A 12,190-nucleotide genomic window follows, 5' to 3' on the forward strand; every position below is an offset into this window, starting at 1 on the left:
TTACACATATTGCTGTTAACAATAGACATTAGGGGAAAGGCATATGACCACACCACCCTGAATGTGCCTAAGCTCACCTGATCTTAGAAGCTAAACAGGGTTGGACCTGATTAGTAATTGGATGGGAGATATTGGGGGTAAGCTCTTGGTGATTCATAAGATTATTTTTCATTACTATTTAGTTTTATTGTTTTGAAAAAAAGGAGCAATTTTACGGACTTTAGCATTATCAGAAAGAGACGCAGCAACCAAAATTATATAAAAAATTATTTATTACAAAATTTGTTAAAATAACATAGATAAAACCATTGAAACTCATGGTTGATCCTCTCCACTGAAATCTTTAGTAAAAGGCAAAAGATTTGTTCGATCTCAAGAGAAACCAGAGTATATTGTTTTGGTTTTGAGTTTGTGAGTGCTGCACTTGTTATATACCTATATCTGTTGTGCCGAGCATCTAGGCATAGTGTCAGCAGCTAATATATACATAGATTCACCTGAGCTCAGATATTTCACTTCTACTTTCATTCTTCAGGATAAGCTCTGTTAGAAGTCCAGGCTTGAAACAAACAATAGACTTCAGCTTAGTAGTAGTAGTTAGAGCCTCAAGAGCAGAGTCCCTTTAACAAGGGGTTTAGATGGACAAAGCTCTTCAGGACATCAGCCGGTGTCCCCTTTAAATAGACCCATGGTCAACTATGTAGTACCAGAGGGGTAGCTAAAGCACGAAGGTCCCCAAGATCTCTAAAGTGTCTGTACTCACAAGGCCCAAAGACAGCTGGTAGCCTCTATCCAACTTCCAAGCGAAACCTTCCTGTGATACCAAATAGATCTCCAGTGGACAGCTCCCTTCAGTCAGCTCCCTTTAGCTCCTGGGTCTCAGAATTACAGCCTCCTCAGGTCACCCACCTGAGGTATCACCAAAAGAAGTTTCCACCTGGGAGGGCAATGTGCCCCCAAGCTGCACTAATCCACTCTGGGAAAAGACCCAGTGCTCAGTGTGCTCACTGAATATGTAGTTATGCAGCATGCCATCAGAGCCACCTTCTCTGGGAAAGGCCAAGGTTGTTTCAATATTCATGCAGACATCTGCATAGCTTCACACCTATCATCCAGAAACTTCTCCAGTTTGATGAATACAGGGGAAGCTATAGGCCAAATTGGCAGCAGCTGAACACACTGAGCAGACCTAACTAGCAGATTTCAGCTTCACTGATACGTTGAGCAGAATATGCTTTTGCCTATCAAATCAATTACAGCCACAGTGCGGCTACTAAATTTACCTATCTAAATTCTAGCACCTACCTAGGACGGTGCTACATACAGTATATAGTTAAAACACAAAAGGTGCTAAATGAGTGTGATCAAATGTTTAACACTGAAGATTCTGAATTAACCAGTGACAATAGAGGGGGCGCATGGGCACCGCCCCCCCTCCCCCTCCTGGCAGTCACAAAAAAAAAATCAAAAAAAAAAAATTAAAAATGGCTCTTTAAGAAAAAAAAATACTAAAAAAAAGGTCCTTAAGTGCACTGTGTTCGGAAGCCGGACACAGTGCGACGCCGGACACAGTGCAATTATGGGAAGCGCCACATCTATGCAATCACGTGATTGCAAACGCGGCGCTTTATTTGTGGGGTTTTATCCCACCTTGCAGCGCTTTCCGAAGCGCCGAGTAGCTTTCACCCGGCGCTTGCAGTATCTATTACTACGGCCGGGCGGTTTGATTGACATCTGAGTTTGATGTCACTTCCTGTTTTCTCTCTCCCATTGAGCCCGGGAGAGAGGAAACAGGACGTATGAGGAGCGGAATCGCCGCTGCCAGTGGAAGGAGACATCGCAGGAGAAGACACCACAGCAAGGTAAGTACACAGGCTGGACACAGGGACACAGGCTGGCTGCATTTCATGGGACACAGGCTGGACACAGGGACACAGGCTGGCTGCATTTCATGGGACACAGGCTGGACAAGGGCTGGACACAGGGACACAGGCTGGCTGCATTTCATGTGACACAGGCTGGACACAAGCTGGCTGCATTTCATGTGACACAGGCTGGACACAGGCTGGCTGCATTTCATTGAACACAGGCTGGTTGCATTTCATGTGACACAGGCTGGCTGCATTTCATGTGACACAGGCTGGACACAGGCTGGGTGCATTTCATGTGACACAGGCTGGACACAGGGACACAGGCTGGCTGCATTTGGTGGGACACAAGCTGGACACAGGGACACAGGCTGGCTGCATTTCATGGGACACAGGCTGGACACAGGGACACAGGCTGGGTGCATTTCATGTGACACAGGCTGGACACAGGGACGCAGGCTGGGTGCATTTCATGTGACACAGGCTGGACACAGGGACACAGGCTGGCTACATTTCATGTGACACAGGCTGGACACAGGCTGGCTGCATTTCATGTGACACAGGCTGGGCACAGGGACACAGGCTGGCTGCATTTCATGTGACACAGGCTGGCTGCATTTCATGTGACACAGGCTGGCTGCATTTCATGTGACATGGCACAGGCTGGACGCAGGCTGGCTGCATTTCATGTGACACAGGCTGGATACAGGCTGGCTGCATTTCATGTGACACAGGCTGTACACAGGCTGGACACAGGGACACAGACTGGCTGCATTTGCTGGGACACAGGCTGGACACAGGGACACAAGCTGGCTGCATTTCATGGGACACAGGCTGGAGACAGGGACACAGGCTGGCTGCATTTCATGTGACACAGGCTGGACACAGGGACACAGGCTGGCTGCATTTCATGGGACACAGGCTGGACACAGGGACACAGGCTGGGTGCATTTCATGTGACACAGGCTGGACACAGGAACGCAGGCTGGGTGCATTTCATGTGACACAGGCTGGACACAGGGACACAGGTTGGCTACATTTCATGTGACACAGGCTGGACACAGGCTGGCTGCATTTCATGTGACACAGGCTGGACACAGGGACACAGGCTGGGTGCATTTCATGTGACACAGGCTGGACACAGGAACGCAGGCTGGGTGCATTTCATGTGACACAGGCTGGACACAGGCTGGCTGCATTTCATGTGACACAGGCTGGACACAGGCTGGCTGCATTTCATGTGACATGGCACAGGCTAGACGCAGGCTGGCTGCATTTCATGTGACACAGGCTGGATACAGGCTGGCTGCATTTCATGTGACACAGGCTGGACACAGGCTGGACACAGGGACACAGACTGGCTGCATTTGCTGGGACACAGGCTGGACACAGGGACACAAGCTGGCTGCATTTCATGGGACACAGGCTGGAGACAAGGATACAGGCTGGCTGCAATTCATGTGACACAGGCTGGACACAGGGACACAGGCTGGCTGCATTTCATGGGACACAGAATGGACACAGGCTGGCTGCATTTCATGTGACACAGGCTGGACACAGGGACACAGGCTGGCTGCATTTCATGTGACACAGGCTGGACACAGGCTGGCTGCATTTCATGTGACACAGGCTGGACACAGGGACACAGGCTGGCTGCATTTGATGTGACACGGGCTGGCTGCATCTCATGTGACACAGGCTGGCTGCATTTTATGTGACACAGGCTGGCTGCATTTCATGTGACACAGGCTGGACACAGGGGCACAGGCTGGCTGCATTTCATGTGACACAGGCTGGCTGCATTTCATGTGACACAGGCTGGACACAGGCTGGCTGCATTTCATGTGACATGGCACAGGCTAGACGCAGGCTGGCTGCATTTCATGTGACACAGGCTGGATACAGGCTGGCTGCATTTCATTGGACACAGGCTGGACACAGGGACACAGACTGGCTGCATTTTCTGGGACACAGGCTGGACACAGGGACACAAGCTGGCTGCATTTCATGGGACACAGGCTGGAGACAGGGATACAGGCTGGCTGCAATTCATGTGACACAGGCTGGACACAGGGACACAGGCTGGCTGCATTTCATGTGACACAGGCTGGCTGCATTTCATGTGACACAGGCTGGACACAGGCTGGCTGCATTTCATGTGACACAGGCTAGTCACAGGGACACAGGCTGGCTGCATTTCATGTGACACAGGCTGGCTGCATTTCATGTGACACAGGCTGGACACAGGGACACAGGCTGGCTGCATTTCATTTGACACAGGCTGGCTGCATTTCATGTGACACAGGCTGGACACAGGGACACAGGCTGGCTGCATTTCATGTGACACAGGCTGGCTGCATTTCATGTGACACAGGCTGGACACAGGGACACGGGCTGGCTGCATTTCATGTGACACAGGCTGGCTGCATTTGATGTGACACAGGCTGGCTATATTTTGTGGGACACAGGCTGCATTTTATGTGACACAGGCTGCATTTGATGTGACATAGGCTGCATGTAAGGAGGGACTCCACTGGGGGCACCTGATGTAAGGACGGACTCCACTGGGGACACCTGATGGCATCTGGTGGCAGGCGACGTGGCTAGTGACATGCTCAGGGCTCCCACTGATTCTGCATTATGGTGAGTTGAATGATTTCATTTCATATTACAATGTAATAATAGGAATAATTTTCTTCAATCATCCTGACACCACAACAACCATGGTGCGGGGATGATTGAAGTGCTAACACCAGGTGTTTGGAATATCTTTATCTGCTGATTGTTAAACTTTCTAGAATACACATATTTCTATTGTTGTGTAGGATCTGGGGCTGCTGTCCCTCCCTCTCTCCCTCCCTCTCCCTTCATCCCTCGTTCATCTCAGACGTTAACCACACCACCTTAGAGTCACGCCCACTATTTTGCGAAAACCACGCCCATTTTCACGAAGTGGGAGGGGTCAAAAAGCAAGGGCGGGGTCTGGCGCCCCCCCATCCTAAAACTTCACCAGCCGCCACTGGAATTAACCCTCTCTTATACACCTTTACATATTTCTAACAAACTTTTGAATAAAAATAGGGATTCTTAGACTGCATATATTGCAGGATATTTCCAAGCTGGCCAACTGTGTCAAAGTGATCTCTCTCTTGCTAGTTCCTATATTACTGCATAAAATGACAAATAATTACTTGCATACTTTAATGTGCATATGGGGCAGACAGACACAGTTGGAGGGGAGATACAAATAACTTACATATAACAAGAGGTCTTTTTGAGTGTTAAGTATGTGGTCACACCACTTACGCACCCCCTGTTATATACAATATATATTGTATGTAAGCTTTTTGTCTGTGAACACCTACCTTTCTCCATTTCTAGTGCACAAGTGCAGTTCCCTGTTTAAGCCAGCAGATGGTGTGGACACACTTAAGCAAAGGAGAAAGATGCTGTTCGGTGAGCTGATCACACAAACAGAGGATTAGTGGCTGCTTACAGGTGTGCTGGAGCCATTGGTCCCTTACATCCAATTAAGGTGCATTTTTGCTTGACTTCACTCAGTGAATCTGGAGGATAATCTGCACATTCCCTGAAGGGGACTCTTGCCACAAGCCGAGGATTCTAACACAAATAGGATAAGTAAAGCTAAATAAAAGGATATATCTAAATTTACATAAGTAGGCCTGCAGAATTAGATTGATGTAAATTGGAATATTGAAACTCAACTCCTGGCAACCCCCCATCCATCTCTCCGTCACATTCATCCAAAAAACCCTCCAAAACTAATTTTTTTCTTACTCGATTCTGCTGTTATATGTCCCCCACTGGTGCCTCTTCTGTAAGTGGGACCAGTGATCCGTCACTGCAGTTCAGGCCCGCAATGACCAGGCTTATTGCCATCTCTCTTTGTGGTATCATCATGCTTCTGCTGGAGTGTTCAGGATCCATAAGGACACTGCTGCTGGACAGCCATTGGGAAATGTCCATGTTACCATTCAGCAGTACAGATATCTCTAGAATGACCTTCCCGCTTTACAGCAAAGTAAAAAGAAAAATAAACTATTCTCTGCACAACCCAATTAGTGCTTGATATAATGACATCAATGGTGCAATCCTATTTATTCAATTAACTAGTGTTGCTGCTCACATTGTATTGTGTTTCCCACATCCACCAATATGCAATGTATCAAATAGTGCTGCACAACTTAAAACTAAAATACAACTTAATATGCATCAATCTGTGAAAAAAATACAATAAAACAACAATAAAAAGAATATAAAAACAATAATATAATGTTTCTTCTTTTAATGCTTCTCAATCTGATAGATGCAATCAGTACCAATGGATACAGTGATGATTATATTGAACAAAAAAATACATAAATAAACACCCTGAATATACTATATACTAATATGTGTTATACATTCTTATGTTTCTTCTGTTAAATCAGTGAGTAAGTTCCACCCCTCCCAACATGCTGCACTTGTACAACAAAATATGCAACAACTCCTTGGGATCTGCCAAGGCTTTATATCATGTCTTCCCACTCCTCTTAATGCGTAACTGCCAGTAAGTACCACCACCATTAACACTCTGTGATCACCTCAGTATCTTCGGTATATTGGCCTACTGTGTATAAAAAGGTCACCATGCGCTTTCTATTGTAAGGGGTCTCATCCACCTTATAAGGATGCTCCTAGGATTACCATCTGGACACCTCCTCCTCTTACACTGATACGGACAACAGCAATCCACGTACCACCACTGACTCCTTCGCTCAAAGGGAATAAGGGCTCAACATCATAATAGTACACTAAAACCAGCAGTGCATCACCTTAAAAGCACTTATTGACATCCAGATACCTGCCCCATTTAGGATAGAGACCTCAGCATCACCAGTTAGTGTAATTCAGCAGGTACTTCCAGGCCTTGCCTTGACATGCCTCATCACCATCCACATGTCCTCCTCGTAGGAGATGCAGCAGGGTGGTGATGGAACTCGTCAAGAAACATAAGACTATATAACCCATATTAATATAATTATGGATTTTTTTGTCCAATATTAACAAGCTATTAATAGAAGAAGCATCATATTATTGTTTTATGATAAAAATAAAAAGAATTATCATTCTAGTAAACTTGTACAGAGCTGCTAGCACCATAATTGACAAATACTATGTGTTAGATCAAGCATAAAAGTGCTGCGCTAAATAGTCCATATAGTAAACTATGATTCCATAAATGCATACATAAAAAAAAAAAAAATAGTGGATTTTAAGCCACAAAGACTTAGTGTTCAAAAATAAAAATAAAGTTTCCACAGGGGGCCACCAACAGTGTACCCATGCAAAAATAACGTTCTCATAAGTGATTAAAATGATGATCCATAAATAGTGACAACCACCGGTGTGACAATATCCAACACCATAGATAGTATGGGTATGCTTACCAGAGAGTGTGGACCCAAATACCATAGAGTAATGAGTCGCAAGGGCAGGGATAAGTAAACATCACATAGAGAACCAGGTCTTCTGTGCATTTTTTATGGATGATCCTTTTAAGAGGATATCATTTTTGACAAAACGTGTCAGTCCAGCTCCTGCCTAGGTCATTGTATGCCATTTTGGATTGTATCTTAACAGCGCTGTATACAGTACATCTATTTACTGTAAGTGTTCTGTACATTTTAATAAATTTGTTTATGATGCTTTTACACTTTGTGCGATTGCTTGGTGTGTTTTCACATACAGTGGGGAAAATAAATATTTGATCCCCTGCAGACTTTGTAAGTTTGCCCACGTACAAAGAAATTAAGGGTATATAATTTTTATCATAGGTGTATTTTAAATGATAGAGACAGAATATCAACCAAAAATCCAGAAAAAACACATGATACAAATGTTATAAATTGAGTTGCAGTTCAGTGACTAAAATAAGTATTTGATCCTCAAGCAAAACATGGCTTAGTACTTGGTGGAGAAACCCTTTTTGGCAAGCACAGAGGTGCACATCTCAGGAGGGATTTTGGTCCACTCTTTACAGATCGTCTCTAAATCCTTAAGGTTTCTTGGCTGTTGCTTGGCAACTCGAAGTTTCAGCTCCCTCCATACATTTTCTATAGGATTAAGGTCTGGAGACTGGTTAGGCCACTCCATAACCTTAATGTGCTTTTTCTTGAGCCATTCCTTTGTTGCCTTGGTGGTATGTTTTGGGTCATTGACATGCTGGAAGACCTATCCACAGCCCATCTTCAATGTTCTGGCTAAGGGAAGAAGGTTCTTTTCCAAGATTTTACAATACATGGCCCCGTCCATTGGCCCCTTAATGCGGCAAAATTGACCTGTACCTTTAGCAGAGAAACAGACCCAAAGCATAATGTTTCCACCTCCATGCTTGACTGTAGGGATGGTATTCTTAGGGTCATAGTCAGCATTTTTCTTCCTCCAAACATGGGGAGTCGAGTTAATGCCAAAGAACTCAATTTTGGTCTCATCTGAACAAAATCCTTCTCTGAATCATTTAGATTGACACATTGGCAAACTTCAGACGGGCCTGCACATGTGCCTTCTTGAGGAGCGGGACAGTGTAGGTGCTGCAGGATTTCAAGCCATGGCAGCGTATTTTATGTTACCAACGGTTTATTTGGTGATTGTTATCCCAACTGCCTAGAGATCATTCACAAGCTCCTCCTGTGTAGTTCTGGGCTGATTCCTCACTTTTCTCATGATAATCCTTCCCCAATGAGAAATCTTGCATGGAGCTCCAGACTGAGGACGATTGGTGGCTATTATGTATTTCTTCAATTTTCGAATAATCACTCCAACAGTTGTCTCCTTCTCACCAAGCTTCTTGCTGATGGTCTTGTAGTCCATTCCAGCCTTGTGCAGGTCTACAATCTTGTCCCTGACATCCTTTGACAGCTGTTTGGTCTTCCCCATGATAGTGAGGTTTGAATGGAAGAAAGATATTCTGTGGACAGGTGTCTTTTATACACATAACGAGTTGTTGTTGGGAGCATCTTCTTAAATAGACAGAACTAATCTATGTACTACATGAGCACATACTGTAACCAGTCTGTGGAAGGCAGAATTATTGTTGGTTGGAAGGGATCAAATACTTATTTTAGTCACTGAACTTCAACTCAATTTATAACATTTGTATCATGTGTTTGTTCTGGATTTTTGGTTGATATTCTGTCTCTATCATTTAAAATACACCTATGATAAAACTTATAGACCCTTCATGTCTTTTTAAGTGGGCAAACTTACAAAATCTGCAGGGGATCAAATAATTATTTTCCCCCACTGTATGTGCGCGATTTGAGTGAGACATCTAGTGCAAGTGGAGTCCATTCATACCAGAATCGTGGGGATATGAGAGATCCATCCATAGAATATGCACAGAAGACCTGATTTCCTATGTGATGTTCTTAACCATTAAATGGTTTAAAAAGTCTTTCAAATGTGATGAACTTTTGTACCAGGCACTCTTCCATACACATCCAAAGCTTTTAGGTGGTAGGATTATAGTGTTAAGAAGTGGACTGCAACAGAGAATGAACTGGACATTTTTTTTGATGGAAACAACATTTTCTTTCTAATAAAAATGAAATGAATACTACATTTCTCTATTGACGTTTTTCATAAAAATATGCTACACATCAAATTTTACTAGAGTTGTAAAATTTAATAGTATTCATTTTAATTTAGCATGGTGTGTCTTCTCGCTCCCTGTAGTATACCAGGTTTGACATTTGGAAGGTGTTTTCACACTCTACACAAGGAACGACGATTAAGTAAATGTTAGCTCTGTATAGGTTTCATGCGTGATATTTACAATTCATTTGGTTTCCTGGAAACAGTATCACAGCTAAACCATTAACTTTACATTGCTGTGTATGTGTGCTCACAACAAATACAGTTTCTGATTTCTCCATATTTATTTGCAGAGAAAAGTGATCATCAGGGCAGGCAAACAGCAGAAAAGATCTACAAGTGTAGCATCCTCTCAGATCGGCTGCTAGGTTTGGATTAGGGATGAGCCGAACACCCCCCGGTTCGGTTCGCACCAGAACCTGCGAACGGACCGAAAGTTCGCACCGAAAGTTCGCACGAACGTTAGAACCCCATTGACGTCTATGGGACTCGAACGTTCGAAATCAAAAGTGCTCATTTTAAAGGCTAATTTGCATGGTATTGTCCTAAAAAGGGTTTGGGGACCCGGGTCCTACCCCAGGGGACATGTATCAATGCAAAAAAAACTTTTAAAAACGGCCGTTTTTTCGGGAGCAGTGATTTTAATGATGCTTAAAGTAAAAAAAAAAAAAAGTGAAATATTCCTTTAAATATCGTACCTGAGGGGTGTCTATAGTATGCCTGTAAAGTGACGCGTGTTTCCCGTGTTTAGAACAGTCCCTGCACCAAATGTCATTTTTAAAGGAAAAAATCTCATTTAAAACTGCTTGCGGGTTTAATGTAATGTCGGGTCCTGGCAATATGGATGAAAATCAGTGAGACAAACGACATGGGTACCCCCCAGTCCATTACCAGGCCCTTTGGGTCTTGTATAGATATTAAGGGGAACCCCGCACCCAAATTAAAATAAGGAAAGGTGTGGGGCCACCAGGCCCTATATACTCTGAACAGCAGTATACAGGCTGTAGGTTTGTTGTAAAGTAGAATCTCTTTGTAATTTTGAACGGGTACATTTTTAACGTGTTTAGCTCCAGCCAAAAAATCTTTTTTAAGCTTTTTGGAAAACATAGGAAAGGGTTATCACCCCTGTGACATTTGTTTTGCTGTCTTTCCTCCTCTTCAGAAGATTTCACCTCACTTTTTGTCCCAATGGATTGGAAAGCATCAGTGGAAAGGAGAAATGTTTTTCCCATATTAACTCTTACAGGAGAGAATTTCCCTTCCTAGGGGTAGATTTCACTTCCTGTTGTCTCCTTCCGTTTGCAAGTAGGAGTTGTTTGTAAGTTAGTTGTTTGAAAGTAGGGTCCTGCCCTATATACTCAGCAGAAATTTGGGCCTTAGGTGTTGCTGTGGCCACAACACTGTAAGCCCTCACAGGGCTCTGCTGTGAAATATTAGATCAAGAATTGTAATTACATGCCCCTGTTGAACAGGAGCTGAAAAATTAGGCCTTAGGCACTGGTGCTGGTGCCACAACACTGCAACCCCTCACAGACACTCTAGTTGGAATGCAGGAACGAGCCCTGCTGCAAAGTATTGCATCAAAAATTGTAATTACACGCCCCTGTTAAACAAGGGCTGAAAAATTGGGCCTTAGGCACTGGTGCTGGTGCCACAACACTGCAACCCCTCACAGACACTCTAGTTGGAATGCAGGAACGAGCCCTGCTGCAAAGTATTACATCAAAAATGGTAATTACACGCCCCTGTTAAACAGGGGCTGAAAAATTGTGCCTTAGGCACTGGTGGTGGCACCCAGAACCAAAAATGTTCTTACAAGCTATCAGCGTGATGATTGAGGAGGAAGAGGATAATTACTCAGGGATAGTCACTCAGCATCAGCATAGGCAGTCTTTGAAGGGATCTGAGATTTCAAAAAAAATTATTCGGTTACATCAGCATCAGGTGCTTGGTAGCTGGTGGTGATCCAAGACTCATTCATTTTTATGAAGGTCAGTCGATCGACCGAGTCAGTGGACAGACGCACCCTGTGATCGGTTACCATGCCTCCAGCAGCACTGAATGTGCGTTCCGAAAGAACGCTGAATGCAGGACAGGCCAGTAGCTCAATTGCATACTGTGCAAGCTCTGGCCAGTGATCCATCCTCAAGACCCAGTAACCCAGAGGATTTTCGGTGGGAAAGGTGTCCAAGTCTGATCTTGCCCCTAGGTATTCCTGCACCATGTAAAACAGACGCTGGCGATGGTTGCTGGAACCGATCATATCTTGGGGCTGCGGACCAAAAAATTGTCTGAACGCATCGGTCAGACGGCCACCTTCTCCACCGCTCCTTCTTTGACTGACCGAAGCCTCAGCAACACGTTGTCCAGAAACAGGAGTTTGTAACCTCCCAGTCTCTGGGAACGCGTTGCACAGACCTTTCTGCAAGGCCTCCCGAAGATGTTTCATCCTCTGCTCCCTCTGCGATGGCAAGATAAGGTCCGCAACCTTACCCTTGTAACGTGGATCAAGGAGGGTTGCCAGCCAGTATTGGTCCTTCTCCTTGATACCACGAATACGAGGATCCTTACGCAGGCTTTGCAGGATCAGGGAGGCCATGCAGCATAGGTTTGCTGAGGCATTCTGTCTGGAGTCCTCTGGGTCACTAAAGACGACATGGTCCGCA

At 44.7% G+C, this 12,190-nt stretch overlaps 1 non-coding gene across 1 annotated transcript; it reads right to left on the reverse strand.

The window, feature by feature from the left end:
* Window positions 1–272: 272 nt before the first annotated feature.
* On the reverse strand, window positions 273–391 carry LOC141106984 (U5 spliceosomal RNA). Its single transcript, XR_012235754.1, has one exon. It is a non-coding gene; the product is annotated as a U5 spliceosomal RNA (small nuclear RNA).
* Window positions 392–12,190: the final 11,799 nt, after the last annotated feature.

This window comes from Aquarana catesbeiana, linkage group LG08 (genome assembly GCF_042186555.1).
Source record: "Aquarana catesbeiana isolate 2022-GZ linkage group LG08, ASM4218655v1, whole genome shotgun sequence".
NCBI lineage: Eukaryota > Metazoa > Chordata > Amphibia > Anura > Ranidae > Aquarana > Aquarana catesbeiana.